This window comes from Convolutriloba macropyga, chromosome 2, assembly GCF_964194025.1.
Source record: "Convolutriloba macropyga chromosome 2, txConMacr16.3, whole genome shotgun sequence".
In the NCBI taxonomy this organism is placed as follows: Eukaryota; Metazoa; Xenacoelomorpha; order Acoela; family Convolutidae; genus Convolutriloba; species Convolutriloba macropyga.
Genome location: NC_134469.1, coordinates 10,636,909 through 10,652,189, shown reverse-complemented (window position 1 = coordinate 10,652,189; position 15,281 = coordinate 10,636,909). Strand labels below are relative to the sequence as shown.

The 15,281-nt window shown below is 31.3% G+C and overlaps 1 protein-coding gene across 1 annotated transcript in view; it reads left to right on the top strand.

Moving 5' to 3' along the window:
• Positions 1–10,740: 10,740 nt before the first annotated feature.
• LOC142334810 (neuronal acetylcholine receptor subunit alpha-10-like) overlaps positions 10,741–15,281 on the top strand; it is a 76,052-nt gene continuing 71,511 nt past the window's right edge. The window contains exon 1 of the mRNA XM_075383135.1: positions 10,741–10,753. The gene's annotated coding sequence lies outside the window, so the exon portion shown is untranslated. The remainder of the gene's footprint in view (positions 10,754–15,281) is intronic.

Below are 15,281 nucleotides of genomic sequence, written 5' to 3'. Positions count from 1 at the left end.
TATCTTACCTGCAACACGGCTTCTATTTTTTTAGAATTTTTTGCAACAATCTATACACTGCTTTAGCTTCATTAAGCCTGAGTACGTTTTGTTCAAAATAATGGGTTAACTGCTTCAAAAGGACTTTCAAGAATGATTCAGTCCAGCATAAGATACACATACAAGACACACTCATACTTTTTACAGCTGCTGACAAAAGGAATGAAAAAATATGGACGCCAAAAGCGAATTGATACGAGATGTGCCGAGTCTAGAAGCCAAAATTTTTCCAATGCGTTCAACACATTCATCGCTAAAATCGCAATAAATACAGTCGTTTTGTGCTTTAACTGCAATACTAACTCTTTCAGAAGACGTTTAGTGTTATCACTTTGACTCGTGGCGCTTGGACGTCCAAACTTAATTCAATGTGAAACTACTTTTTGAACAAAAGCCGTCTCCCTCAGTCGAAAATTAAACGTTAGAATTTGTTGAAATAATGTGGTGAGTCCTGTGAACGATCGCAAGACTTGTTTTGGAAGCGCTGAATGAGGAAAATTGGTGGAAACAAAAAATACCTATTTCACGTCAATTCAGTGGCACAAATCACTGTAGTTGTTTTGGTGTATAATTGTAGGATTTGTGGTTATTGAGGGGAGGATTTTTTATTTTCAACACCTGTATAGCTGTTATTAATATTTTTCCAACATTTACACGCTGCTAGGAAAAAAATCACCACTAAAAAGTTGAATCTTACAAAAATTCATCGAACATGTTCTCTATAAAGGGCAGTCAAGATGATTTAATTCTTAAAAGATATTTGATGTTGCCATTTTGACCGTGGATGCTAGATTTAAAAAAATTTCAAGATGAAAAAGTAAACAATTTTGACATTTCTACTCTCATTTTGCATTTTTTGCTTTTTCTAGGTCCGATCTTCTTTAATGTTGATCTTTTATGTCGATCTTTTATGTGAAAATACTCTCTTTGTAGTTGTCAAATTTAATTTATTGGCCTTCATTGTTAAATAGTGCCATATTTTTGCTAAATTAACTGTGTCTAACTGTAGAGTGCTTTCATCAAGGCACAGAGAAAAAAAAAGAAAATTAGTTCTATCACTAATAGTAAATCGGGTAAATTTAAATGCAATTGGTATTTTTATGAATTTGATCCGAAATTTCTAAAACTGACATCTGATGCAATAACTAGTGGCTCGGGCAGAATTTGAATTCAGCTTTTCTATCAAAAACCTTTGTTCGCCGTTATCCTATATCAATTGATGACATTTCGGCAAAAACTTTCCCGAGTAAACATGTTAACGCTAGAATTTTCTGAAAAATGCAAAATTGCGTTGAAGGTGGTGAAGGGATGTAAGACTTGCAGTTCGTGGCCTTTATTGAAGGAAAGTGGTAAAAATAAGAGCCACGCATCTTACATCACTTCACTGATTAAAACCCTTGTGGTTTCGTTGTTGAATTTTTGTAAGATTGTGGGTTTTAGCGTTAATTTTTTGTGATGATTTGCAACTCTTTCTTTTTAGCGATGATATATGCCTTTCAAGTGGTGGAAACAGAAAGAACACCAGTTAAATCTTTTCATAAATTGGATTAAAATTAATTTAAGATAAAAAAGTATCACGAAGATTGTGAGAGGTTATGCTGTGGATGACAGAGTGATTTGTATGCAGGAGGTCAGAACTGCAAACCCGTGTACGACTGTCTTTTCATAAGAAATGCTTTGAAAACCTTTCTAAATATATCACTGCAAAACTCACAAAGATTAAATAAAGTGACCATTAAAAGCCCAACTTTGTACAAAAGCTCGCCGCTTTCAACGCGCTCATCGCTGAAGGATGCGGTTGCTTCGCGGCGAATTTTTTTACACCGCGATTTACCGCAATTCCTGGTTTTTTAGGCTCTCGAATTTTTTTCTTGAACCTGGAATAATCAGAAAATCATTTTAGAAGAGGATTATGAGAATAATTTCAATACAAGAAGAGATCAAGCATTTGATGTTATCTCTAAATCATTTACATTCTGTTTTAGAAATTGTCGTTTGCAAACGTAAGGAAAATGTCGGTAGTTTTATTGGCTCATATTTTGAAAGTTTGTTATCAAACAAGAAACCATCGGTATGGTAGCCTTAACAACAGGAAAAAAAATGACGACAATATAGCTAATTTCTCAACAACACATCAAAACTCAGGAAAGGCGACTTACAGATTTGAGTCAAAAAGTTTCGCAATCGTTTAACTTGAAAATCAAACAAAAAATTCATTTTTGTTCAACTAGTATTTAAAAAAAATGAGATGACGAAGAAATTTAATCAGTGTTCACTTAATTTGACAAAAATTTTCTTAATAATCTGCGTTTGAAACTCCTGCGATTAGAAAATTATCACATCTGATTATATTTAAGAAACAATGGATTATGGATTTTGTATGTGTAAGCCGAGCAATATTAACATTTAAAACAAATGCACCAAATCTATAATTTTTACATCTGACAACAAACGTCACGGATCTAAAAAACCAAACATACAAGCGGATTCTAGCGTTTTAAATCGATTTCTCATTCAGACCTTTATCTTACGTTTCAAGCTTCATCTTAGGTTTCTAAAAGATTCTAACTTCTTTTCTATTCTGTCTTCTGTACTAGGGCTTTACATTGACTGCTTTAAATTTGACAAACATAGAATATATTTTAAAAAATGAATCAAAACATCCAAATTATGCCTACAGTTTAGAACAAGAAATATTTATCATTAAAATCAAATTCTGTGTAGATTTTATTGTTTGTTCCATCAGCGGCCGCAGAACTAAATCAAAATCTATTTGTTATTCAGGGGTTTTAGTATCAGCAATGCGAGCGTAGGGACTGCTATGCGCATTTCAGTTCAATCTTGAAACGTTTTAATTTGTTGCTCTGATTTTTTTTAAAAAAGAGAATCATTGAGCGAACAATACTGATTTTTGAGAGAATTAATCGATGGGTTTTAGTTTGAACAACCGAAACTTGTTCAGAAGGTTTTCTACTGTCTGGCTATTTCTCTCGAATTTTAATCTATATCGTATGATTTTTGGCCTTGAATTTTTTTATTGTGATAAAAGAAAAACAGCTGCCAAAACTTTTTATCGTTCAAAAAATTTAATAGTATTTTGTATAAAAATTAAGGTTTCAATAAATAATTTTTCTATAACTTTGTTTGGTAATTTTTTCAAAACACTGAGAATTAAACATGTTGATTCATGCATAATGCTCATGCATTTTAAATTTTCAGTGAAAAAGTACATATATTCAGTATAACTATCCGTTGTTTATGTTTAATCGACATGCATTGTGCCGCTTTTATTTGTTGTTTTCAAATTATAATGACATTTAATCAATTTGTTTTAATAATTTTCCAGCAGAATTCTCAAATAACAAAAATGTTGCTAGATAATTTTTTCAATATTTTACAATAGGAGCATCAAAATTCAAGTGTTTATGGAGCAACGCTTCAATTATACAGCATTTTGTTCGAAAGTGAAAAATTTTCCAAATAAAATTTGAAAAGCAGCGTCGAAGAGCGGATTAAAACAAAAAAGTAACTGTGGAAATTATTGAACTGCACGAAAGCGTTCGAATGGACAAAAAGGTAACAGGATTTAAATATAGTTTGTACTAGATTATTTTAAGAAAACCGAACCTTTAGTTATACTAATTTAAAAAAATGTTACATTTTTTAATTTACACATGTAACTTTAATCAAGTGGTTATGTTCAATTTACATGTTTCATGTCCTCTTTTTATCAGTTACCATCACTGAACAAACTAACGCTTGTTTTATTACAGACAAAGATTTCTACATCCTAATAAGAATTGGGACTGGCAATTACAATTCATACGCACCATTTTAAGCTTGCAAAGGCAACACTTAAAGGAAAATAAATAGATCAAAAAAATATCTTTCACCTGTTTTTCTTAGATCAAAAGTTAACTGTTAAATGGCGCGTTAAATTTGTCTGTAACTTTTGATTACATGTGACTTAAAAAGGAAACAACTACAACTTAGAAGCATCTTGCTTCTGAGGGAAAGAAAACAACGGCCCGTTTCGGCGCAGAAGGCCAGAATTGATCAGTAAAATTATTTCACATTTATGGAAGGTCACAGAGACTGTTTTGACGGGATAATGCGCTGCTGTCTGGTTATTTTCCCTCTTTTAACCCCCTCGGGGCATGTAAACAGGTATGAACCACTGTTGGGGGTAATACCCGTGAACAAATCCACGGATTATAGCCCCTGCATCACTTTTTATGTGAACACGTAGTAAATGGGAGGTATGGACTTATTCACTTTAATCCCGTGGAGAACTTGAAATAGTTGCTGAACGAGGTCAATTTTGGATTTGAAAACCCGCACACTATTTCAAAAAGCCCCCCTTCTTTGTCTTTTGAAGTGTTATGTGTCGATTAATTCAAAACGGCCCATTTTCTTTGCTGTTCATGTTAGAGATACGTACGTTGCATTTAACGTTACAATTATTTTCCACCTTCATTTCTGTTAATTTTTATTACAACCGGCTGTCGATAATTTTTTACTGGTTATGTTCTAAGTTCTAATATTTATAATTTTCTTCATTCATCTATTGCATACGAAAACGAACGCTTATTGAGCATAGCTCAATTGATTTTTTAGAGAAACCAATTATCAACAGTGTATTCTGTTACGGATTTTGATTAAAGAGAAAATAATTTTTAATATACTCTTAAATTGGGGTGGTTGATTATATTAACACAGGTAATAGAATTTTAGTAAAATTAATCATCTTAAATGGACAGTAGACATTGTTACATTTTCTTGTGTCGCCTATAAAATTTGTTGAATTATTGCATTTTGGTAATATATTTAAAATACTTGTCTTAAAATTGAGTGCTTAATGTTAGGTGACTCCGAAAAACACCTAAATTCAATTGAGAAATTATTAATTTTTCGCTTTTTATTTATATTTGAGAATTTAATTAAGGGTTAAATGCGGTTTAGGTGTGTTCAAGTTTGCTATGTTTCGGATAGTTTGTTTGACAGCAAGCAGAATTCAAACGTTTCGAGAGATAGCCTAATGGCCGTTACCTTAAACCAAAAAAATGATTGATAAAAAAATCAATTCATGTTACATATGAAGAAATTACAAATTACGCACATATAAATATGTATATATAAATTTAGGGATACATAGTGAAATTGACAATATTGCTCATAAACGGGCCCACAATTCTTAACAATGCCAAAATCGCAAAAGTTGTGCTCAATTTGAGTCGCGATAAAATTTTCTGCCAACAAAATGCTTTCAACGTGGCGCAAAAGTCTTGACTACGAGTTTTTAGCAAAAAAATTGATAAAAAATTAAATATGAACGCTGTTAAAATAACTTCATAATTTTAAACATGAGATGTCAAGATTTTTAATTTTTTGATATATAAATGAGGAACAAAAACTCAATGTTTTACTCGAATGCAAACAAAAGTTTTTACACAATGTACTATTGGTACTCCGAAAAGCGCTAAAATAAGTAAAACTAAAGTCAACTTGATAATAAAACGGTTTTTGCTACAAATCAGGACCTAATTTAAATTGATTTGCTGTAGAAAAAAATTTAATGGTTTCTACATTTATATGTTACTGTCCTGATTTCGTAACCAGTTATGAAAAATTGTTTTGTTTTTATATTATAAATCTATTTAAAGAACGTTCTCTATACTTTTCAGAAACATTTTCAGGATCCTATTTGCACTGGGTACCAAGATTAAACCCATAAGTACCTTAACTCAAAATTTCAGCTGACGCGTATTTTGCGTGAAGAGCCAGTGTTTTGTTTTGATTACAGATAAATTTCAATTGAGCGCTATAACCAAAAAAACACTGGTATTCCTGTCAAAATTTTATCGATTATTTATCAATCTCCAATTTAAAATTTTAACTAACAATTTACTGCGAAGAAGTAAAAAAAATAATTGAGATTTTCCTACAGAAGTCTTTACTTGATTGTGTAGATCCCCAAAAAGATACCGTTAAAAACAAAAGAACCTTTCTCGTTTTACTGTTACTTTTTATTGATGCTAATTGATTTTTGTAACTCTACCGTAGTTTGCGAGAATATGAACGCTGTTAAAATAACTTCATAATTTTAAACATGAGATGTCAAGATTTTTAATTTTTTGATATATAAATGAGGAACAAAAACTCAATGTTTTACTCGAATGCAAACAAAAGTTTTTACACAATGTACTATTGGTACTCCGAAAAGCGCTAAAATCAGTAAAACTAAAGTCAACTTGATAATAAAACGGTTTTTGCTACAAATCAGGACCTAATTTAAATTGATTTGCTGTAGAAAAAAATTTAATGGTTTCTACATTTATATGTTACTGTCCTGATTTCGTAACCAGTTATGAAAAATTGTTTTGTTTTTATATTATAAATCTATTTAAAGAACGTTCTCTATACTTTTCAGAAACATTTTCAGGATCCTATTTGCACTGGGTACCAAGATTAAACCCATAAGTACCTTAACTCAAAATTTCAGCTGACGCGTATTTTGCGTGAAGAGCCAGTGTTTTGTTTTGATTACAGATAAATTTCAATTGAGCGCTATAACCAAAAAAACACTGGTATTCCTGTCAAAATTTTATCGATTATTTATCAATCTCCAATTTAAAATTTTAACTAACAATTTACTGCGAAGAAGTAAAAAAAAATAATTGAGATTTTCCTACAGAAGTCTTTACTTGATTGTGTAGATCCCCAAAAAGATACCGTTAAAAAGAAAAGAACCTTTCTCGTTTTACTGTTACTTTTTATTGATGCTAATTGATTTTTGTAACTCTACCGTAGTTTGCGAGAATATTGGGGTCTCGTCCTCAGGCTTGATTAATCGGCGTAAAAAACTAAAAATCAAATATCCTGCAAAGTTTGTTCAGTTTTTTAGAGAGTCAAAAATAAGGGATTCATTTTCGTCTTAGCTTATATCTTTTAATTCATTTTAGTAGTTTAGCAAACAGCAGATGCACAAGCCATTAAAGACAGGTTTTGATAGGCTAATCGCAAAAAGTGACGCAAAAATTGCAAATATGTAAGAAACAAACAAAAAAATTCTGTTTTTTCCTAAATTTTTCAGTATTTTTGGGTTTAAATTTAAAGTTTTACTTTTTTCTGCGTCCTAAAAGAAATTACAGAACTGTTATTAGGCTCAATTATGACAGGTTAGAAAAAACAGAAACTGCAAAGACAACTTTATATATCGAAAACATGGGGCTCAAGATCATGAACAATCGGAGTCATCAACTCAAATAAATTTTTGTACACATCTTCCATCTGTTTTTCACTCAGAAGAAAATTTCGAGAATGCGCTGAAGCTCACTACATCACTATTTTAAAAGATGGTCTTTTTTCAAAATTCTCCAATGTGTACAAAAAAATAGTAAAGCCATTGCTTATTACTACATAGATTTTTAAAGATTTCGATACGATAGATTGTAGCCTCAGCCCGCATTTTCAGACCGACCACAAAAACTGGTCAAATTGAAATTAATTTGCGTTTTCATTTTTTTTTATTGAAGAACTATTGGATTAAAAAATTATGTTTCGTAGTCCTTTTAATATTGTTATCCATCCCAAATTAGGTAAAAAGTTTAAAACTTGGCTGGAGATAGAAAAAGCCTACGTTATAGTTCTTGACATGTTCCTCTAAACTGATGAAACTGAAGATAATTTTAAACTATTTCAGTTTTTGTTTTGCACAAATAACTTTTCAAAAGCTAGCTTTTGATGTTTAACTAGTTTTTTGATGTGGAGAACAACTATCTCCGAGTAGATAAAAATTTTCTTTTCGGTTCACAGATCATTATTTTAATCTCATTATCCGAGATATCTGATTAACCAAAAAATATAGGCAAAACTATATATGTCTTTGTCACTAAAAACATCAACAAATCATCATAAGCGCTCATCATAGGGTTTGTTGCAAAACAATTCAAATGTTTGTTTTTCTTTCAAACGTCATTAACTATATTTATCGGTAGTGTGGTAATCGTTACACTTTACTCAACTGATAGATTTCTGCTTTTGTAAGCATATGGCATTGTCTTCAAATGGTGAAACCAACTTACTATTGCTTTTAATAATTTGGCAAGCCTTGTTTTTGTTTGCATCAAATGTATGATTGGTTCTCTTCAAAATTTGCTATGCGTTCTGTCAGATTTGGTTTTCTAATTTGACAAACGATTTCTTCCATAGTACTCTGCTCTTCTATTTTAGCGACAGAGAGATCAGTTGTTATCTTAGCGCTACGGATTGGGTGCCCAGAAAAACTTGTTCACTGTTACTCTTTTACATTCAACTTTTAGTGAAAAAGCCAAAATTGTATATTTAATTCGACACCATCGATTTGTCATTGTTTTTATTTTGGAAACAAATATACTGAAATATGTTGACCTAAGTATTTCTTTGATTAACTTCAAAAAATGATGCTTTAACAACCAAAGTTTGAATAATTTCAAATTTTCTATTTTACTATTAGTTTTCGTTTATCTATACAATTGAATTTTTTTTTGCAATTGGGAGAAAATGAAGTATTTTGTGCAGTAGTCTATACTAAAATTTGTAAAATCTGCAGATACGTTTTTTCTCCAAATTATTGGAAAGCGCAACTATTATTTTTCTTGACCTTAAAATAAGGAAAATAATCAATAAGCCTTTATGAAGAGCATGGAAAATACGCAAGTATATCCGATGAATATATATATATATATATATATATATATATATATATATATATATATACAAATAATTTTGTATATATATATATATATATATATATATATATATATATATATATATTGATATATATGATAAATGCTGGACTGTAACTCGACCTGAAAATGGCACGTTGGATCAACAAAGCTGGCATGCCATTTTATTGTTCGCTAATGCCACTGAGGCTAGTCAGCGGTTGTGATTTTTCAGAATCTGTCCTTGAACAAGCTATAGTTAAAAAAACTGATTCAAACACCGAAGATAATGAAAATTTTAGACTGATTTAGCAGTTTTTTGGAGGCAATGATTATATTCTTTAGTTTGGAGTCTCTGTATAGAATTTAAGTTAATCGCAAAATTTTTACTTGTATATATAACGAACAAATCAAATTGACATTTGGGCACATTTTGAATTTGATATCCAATTGGGTTTCCAATGCCAATAAATGTGTTGTTGTATTATCCTAACGACTAGCATGATTTTGTAGTTTTGTAGTTTTTTAGTAGGTTTTAAGTCTCCGTATTCATTGGGCGAAACGACGACGGAATCTGATTAAGATTTTTGCTAATGAAATGACAATAATAAGAGCTAAACATAACTCAGTTCCATTCAAACAAGTAATATATAACCAACTTGCGTCAACTACTCAATGAAAAATTCCAAAGTAAAAAAAATTGAATAATAAAAAATCTAGAGTGTCTCAGTTTTATGAAACAAACTTTTGCAAAACAAAAGCTGATAAAATTACCCTGATGGAGAATGTTGGTAATTTTTTGTTTTACGGTTTGACTCTTCACGCTATCATACGTTATATTGTTTTGTTACCCTTCTATCTTTTGTTTCGCAATTTTTCTTTCTATCTTTCACCATTATTTGCGTGCCATATTTTTACATAATGATTTACTATGTATTGGCACGTGCTCTGTAACTGGGGGGCGCATAACGTACTGGGGGGGGGGGGACACAAACGGAAAAGATCCAAAATTTGTTTCCTCAGAAAATGAGTTCCTTTATTTTGACAAAAATTAAATCTGATTACTGTGTATCCTCTAATTAAATATCTTAGTAGTGCTGGAGTTTTTGCTGACCAATTTGGCGCCAAATTTATGTAACATGATGAGGTAAAACATACCGAATTAAGGTCAATTCTTGTCTGGAAGTATAAATAAAACCTACTATGAAATATCAATAATTTTTTCTATCTGAATTTCTAACAAGTCACGGTGGACTTTTTTATATTTATCCTTATTGTTAATGAAATATTATGCAAAAAATTTCATCTAATCAAATAATAAATGCATCTTCTATGCGTTGCTAAGTGGTAACTTATTAATATTTCCTCCTCTTAATGTCAATAACTTAATAATTTATTCACAAGTATCTTTCCCTCTTCAATGCCATTTCCAGCCTCACGTGACCAATTTCACTTCCTTTTGGATCATTTCTTGTTTGGATTATTATTGTTTTTTATCAAGTTTTCGCATTCTTGTTACAATTTCTTCGCCCCGTTGGGAAAATTTTATCCCAGGCGGCGGTTTATATGTAGGGGTGGTGTTTGGTCGCGTAGGGGGTTGTATGGTGCTTATTTATTTATTTACTAAGTAGGGTAAAGTCGTAAATTTTCTCTTATCACCGCAAATTTTTCCTCATTTTTCCTTATTATTTTTCACGCTTCTGCAATTTTTCTGTCTATCCACAAATGCTACTCGTGGAAATTGTGGCTGTTTCTTGCTTTTATTTTTGTAGTCTAGTAAGAAGCAATATGCCGGCTCTGTTTTATGCACTGATAATAAACAAAACCGAGTGAAATTCCGGATTTTTACACAAATCCGGACATTTTAGCTTCCTACAGCAAACAGTTTTATCCACGGCTTATTTCAAACGCAACTTAAATACCAATATACTGCATTTCAACTTTCACTGCATATTTTTTTTACTAATATCGTCCCTTGGTTAACTTACTAAGTAAACACTTTTTTCACTGTTGGTATAAATCGTTAGCAAAACACACATGAAAGTTATAGTAAACAGTTTGAGTAAATATTAAAAACACTTAACTTAATAAAGGATTAGAGTGAATTGTTTATCCATACAAAATAGGTCTTCCGTGAATTGAAACGTGAAGATTTTATCCCACTGTTCTTCAGTAGTAAGTTTTTGTTGCTTTTGATATGAAATTGACTTATGTTAAATATATACAGGAAAGCCACTTTAAATTTGCATAAATTTCAGCCAAAAGGCGCGATATACTTTATAAGAGTATAAAATCCTTTTAATGTTATTCTTTAAATTGCCATTTATTGCATAAATTGTATCCTTATGAGTTGATTTTATTTTTCCATGCTTTCTTCACATTGACTTTTGACTGACTTTCAAAAGCAAGGTTGCAATTTTCCCTGTTGGCCGTGGCGTCTATGGTGGTTGTGTTATGCTTCATTAACTTGAGGCGTCGCTCGCTTTAAAAGCTCAATTGTCTTTTCTAATTTCGTCCTGTGAAAATGGCAGACTATTATTCGCTTTTTCACTGCTGTGAAGTTTGAAAGGATTAACACGCTCACTCTGAAAAAGAGATTTTTTCTTGGTCGTTTTATGTTTGACAGTTACTTTATGGTTAGTTACATTTATTAAAACAGCGCAAAAAGAATTGGAAAAAAACAAAAGTAAATTTCTCGTTGCTTAGAAGTTTTCACAATGTTTGATACTTAGTAGATAAATATAAGCACGTATAATTAGACCCATTGGACAAAAATTGTAAACAATTTTTCAGCATTTTTAAGGGGTTGTTTTTGCTTAGACGTGTAAATTGTTAAGCCATTATATTTTGGGCTCAAAAGAACTTTCGGCTTAGAGACTTTTTGCTGTTTGGGTGTTTTGATTATAATTCTTTGATATATTCATAAGCAGCACTTGTTATTTCCCTTCTTTCAAAAGAATTCCCAAGTTTCACTACTTTCAACACCAAACGCCTCCGAGACGTTTTAATAAAAGCCAGATTTTATTTTGGAAAAATCGCTGGTGTCTTCTTCTTTTGTTGGCAATTACAGCACGTGTCAACAAAAACAGCCGATTGTTTACAGCAGAAAGGAGGCGGATCTTAAACGAAGAACTTTATTTTCTAGCAGCAAAGTTTAATCAGTTAACATAATTTCTTCATTTTTTGAATGATAACAATTTTTATTGCTCCAAAAATGTATTCTTCGTCAACATATAATTTTTCTTTGAAAATTTCTTTGACCGAATTTTTTTGCATATTACATATAACTGGAATCCTGTTTGCTTAAAAAAGTTATTCAGCGACTTCTTCAAACATTCTTTAAGCTACAACAATTTCCGTAATTTTCAAGAACAAGCTCAAGATTGACTTAAGAGCTAGAGAGATAGTTTGATTGTTGAGTGGCAGATATGTATTTATAAAATAAAATAATTCGTTCAAATCTCTCGCATACGTTTGTTTAGCATTTTTTAGCTCAACATCAGGCGAAATCTGAATATGTCACATTCTGTTTTGTTTTCTCAGTCCTAATTTCTGGAAAGAAAACTAAGACCCCTTATTGAGCGTGGTTTCTCCGAAGAAAAACATATAAAATGAGAAAAATTCTGTATATACTGTTGTATGTTATTTCAAGTCTCTGTTTTTTTCTCAAATTCAAAGCAGATAATAGGCAAAGTGTACAGTTTTTCCACGATGCATCAGAAGTTGGTCCAAATTTGTGGCGCCTGACTATCGGCAAAAACTGATATATAGTTCCTAATTCTGCCAAAGCTCTGCATTAATGAATCACATCCTTGCTAGTTTCGGACATTTTTGGCCAAATTTCCCCTTGTCATCCCACAATGTTGCGCCATTTTTTGTTTATTAAATCTTACGGCTGCGGAAACATTTTTTAACTCAGATTATTTAAAAACGAAGTATTTTTGTTTAATGTCAATGCTTCATGTGAAGTTGGCATCAAAAAGACTAAGGAACGACAACTTAAATTAGCTTCCATCAACTTTCATCACTTCCTCTTTTCAATAATAGCAAAACTGGTTTATGAGCATTTCGGTGCCATTCGCAATTTTAAAGAAAATTAGGAACCAGGGCAAAAGTGGCAAAAAAGACATCATGACGACTTGTTTTTATCATTAACTTTTGTAACTATTATAAGTAGCATCTCATGCCAAGAAAGATTTAACTAATCTCTGTCAGTGCATTGAACCACAGACCCATATTTATTTTTGACAACCTTAAAATGGTTCCATATATTAAGGCAGACCGTAGTTGGGCTCTTTTTACAGCTTTAAAGTATAAAAAGTTAGGGCTACATGAGACAGTAATGATGACATGGGCTTAAATAGGAGAGAAGAGACTTATAATTTAAGAAATATGTTTATTTTACCCATTTCCCAACAAATTCATAAAATTCTCAAAATATGCTGAATTATTGAAAGTATACAAACCAATTTTACCATGTTGGTATTATTCCATATAAGATCCCAGTATTATGATGACAAATTGTGTTTATAATGCACATTAAATTTTGTTAATACAAAGATTTTGTTAAAACAGGGTAGAAAATACAAAAAATGAAATTTTTAAAATTAAACATCGCTTTTCCCCTGGCCCTTTAAGCTCCTATCACCAATACTTACCAATTTCTGCGCTCGACGAAGACTTATCTGGTTCTCTCAGACTAACCAACTCTGTATAACACTGAAGATAGGCTTGAATAATAACAGTAAATTATATAAATGTATATATATATATATATATATATATATATATATATATATATAATACAAATATATATGTATATAATATATATATATATATATATATATATATATATATATATATATATATATCGCCGGAGTCAAGGCGTAGGATATACACACAGCACGCTGTTCAGCTATCTATTATAATAGACTTAGTGAAGTCAGGCATGCAAGTGCTATATAAAAGAGAATAGAGTCTTCTCAGTCTCTGACTGGTTGAATGTGTACATTCAGTATTTCATCTTCTACAACCCAAAGTACCACCAAGCGAACTCTTAGCAACTTTTTTTTTGCTTCATAATATTTAGTATGTTAGTTTTTTGACATCAAAATCTTCGTATTTTAACATTTTTTTCCATCCCTTCTTTATCCTCAATTCAAAACAGTTTACTTTTTTCAATTTACCAATAATTGTGAGAATAATATCTTTTTTTGGTCGTGCAAACTAAACTTTTTGACATGAAAGAGAACAAGAATGTTTTTTATAAGATGTGCCTTTCAAAGTCCCAATTGAATCACAGTATTTCCTTTAGTTGTTTGAATAATTTTTAATAAAATTCCCGACTTCGGCATTAACGCAAAGATAATTAGACACTGATTCTTCGGCGCGTTTGCGTCAAACACAAAAATATGAAGTTCTCCTCAATCACAAAATCAAAGAGATCATTTGTATTCGACCTACAGAGTTCTTGACAATGTTTCTAACACACGGGCCAGTCGATTACAACTTTGAAATTAGCTAAAGCAATTCAAGTTTTGATTCTTTCATTGTCCTTCTAAATATGGAAATTAAACTAAAAGATCTCAGAAAAATTATTTGTTAAAAATCTCTAAACGGCATTGATAGAGAAAGAAGGAACATTCGCAGCAGATGAGACTTCTTTATCGCTGCAGTACTGTTTTATCAGCATCTAATATTTTTACAGCTTTGCGGAAGTATAAACCAGAAGTCTTTTAACAACCTTTAGAGACAAAACCAGGATCAATTTACACCTTTTTGGTTGTTAATCTTTGAAATTTTTTTGCAAAGATTTCCCCAAAAATCTGGAAAAAAACATTTTGATTGACAGAATTTTGAGTGTAAGATTAAATTATACTAGGTGTTTGACAAAATAAATTCTTCGAACAGTTTTTCTTTCGATGAAAAAATCAAAGATTCTTGTTGAGCATTCGAACATTTCAATATGTTTTTTAACCGAACTTTTACCTGCTACAAATGAACAAAATCTTTGGTCAATGTAAACCTATCCCACCGAAATCTTGTCTTTGATTGCGATATTTTGAAATGCGGTCACACCACCTCCCCTCTTGAGGGGGGGGGGGGGGGAGGAGGAACTATATTTTGACCTATCAGTTTATACCTACGTCCAGTGTTATTTCTGCAGTTAGCGAGCAAACAAATATTTATTCTGGCAGACAATTGTAACTGTATAGAGCTTCATACATTTAGGCAGAGCTTTCTTGCGTTTTTAAATTTGAATTATCTTTAGGCCCGTTAGTTTTGTTGTTTCTCAAATTATTTTCTTGTATCTCTGTGGTATTCAAATGTTCAGAACCAACTAAATCTTGACAGCCTTTTTATGGGCATTTAAATTTTTTTCCCCTTTCAAACCCCTAAATTGTCAAAAGAAGTCGAAAAAAACTTTTAAATTTGATTGAAGATTTACAAGACTGGTAGAATTTACTGTGACCATGTATCGTCTTCAAACGTTTTCTTCCAAATTCTTTCAAGCCGAATTCACCACGTACCTATAAG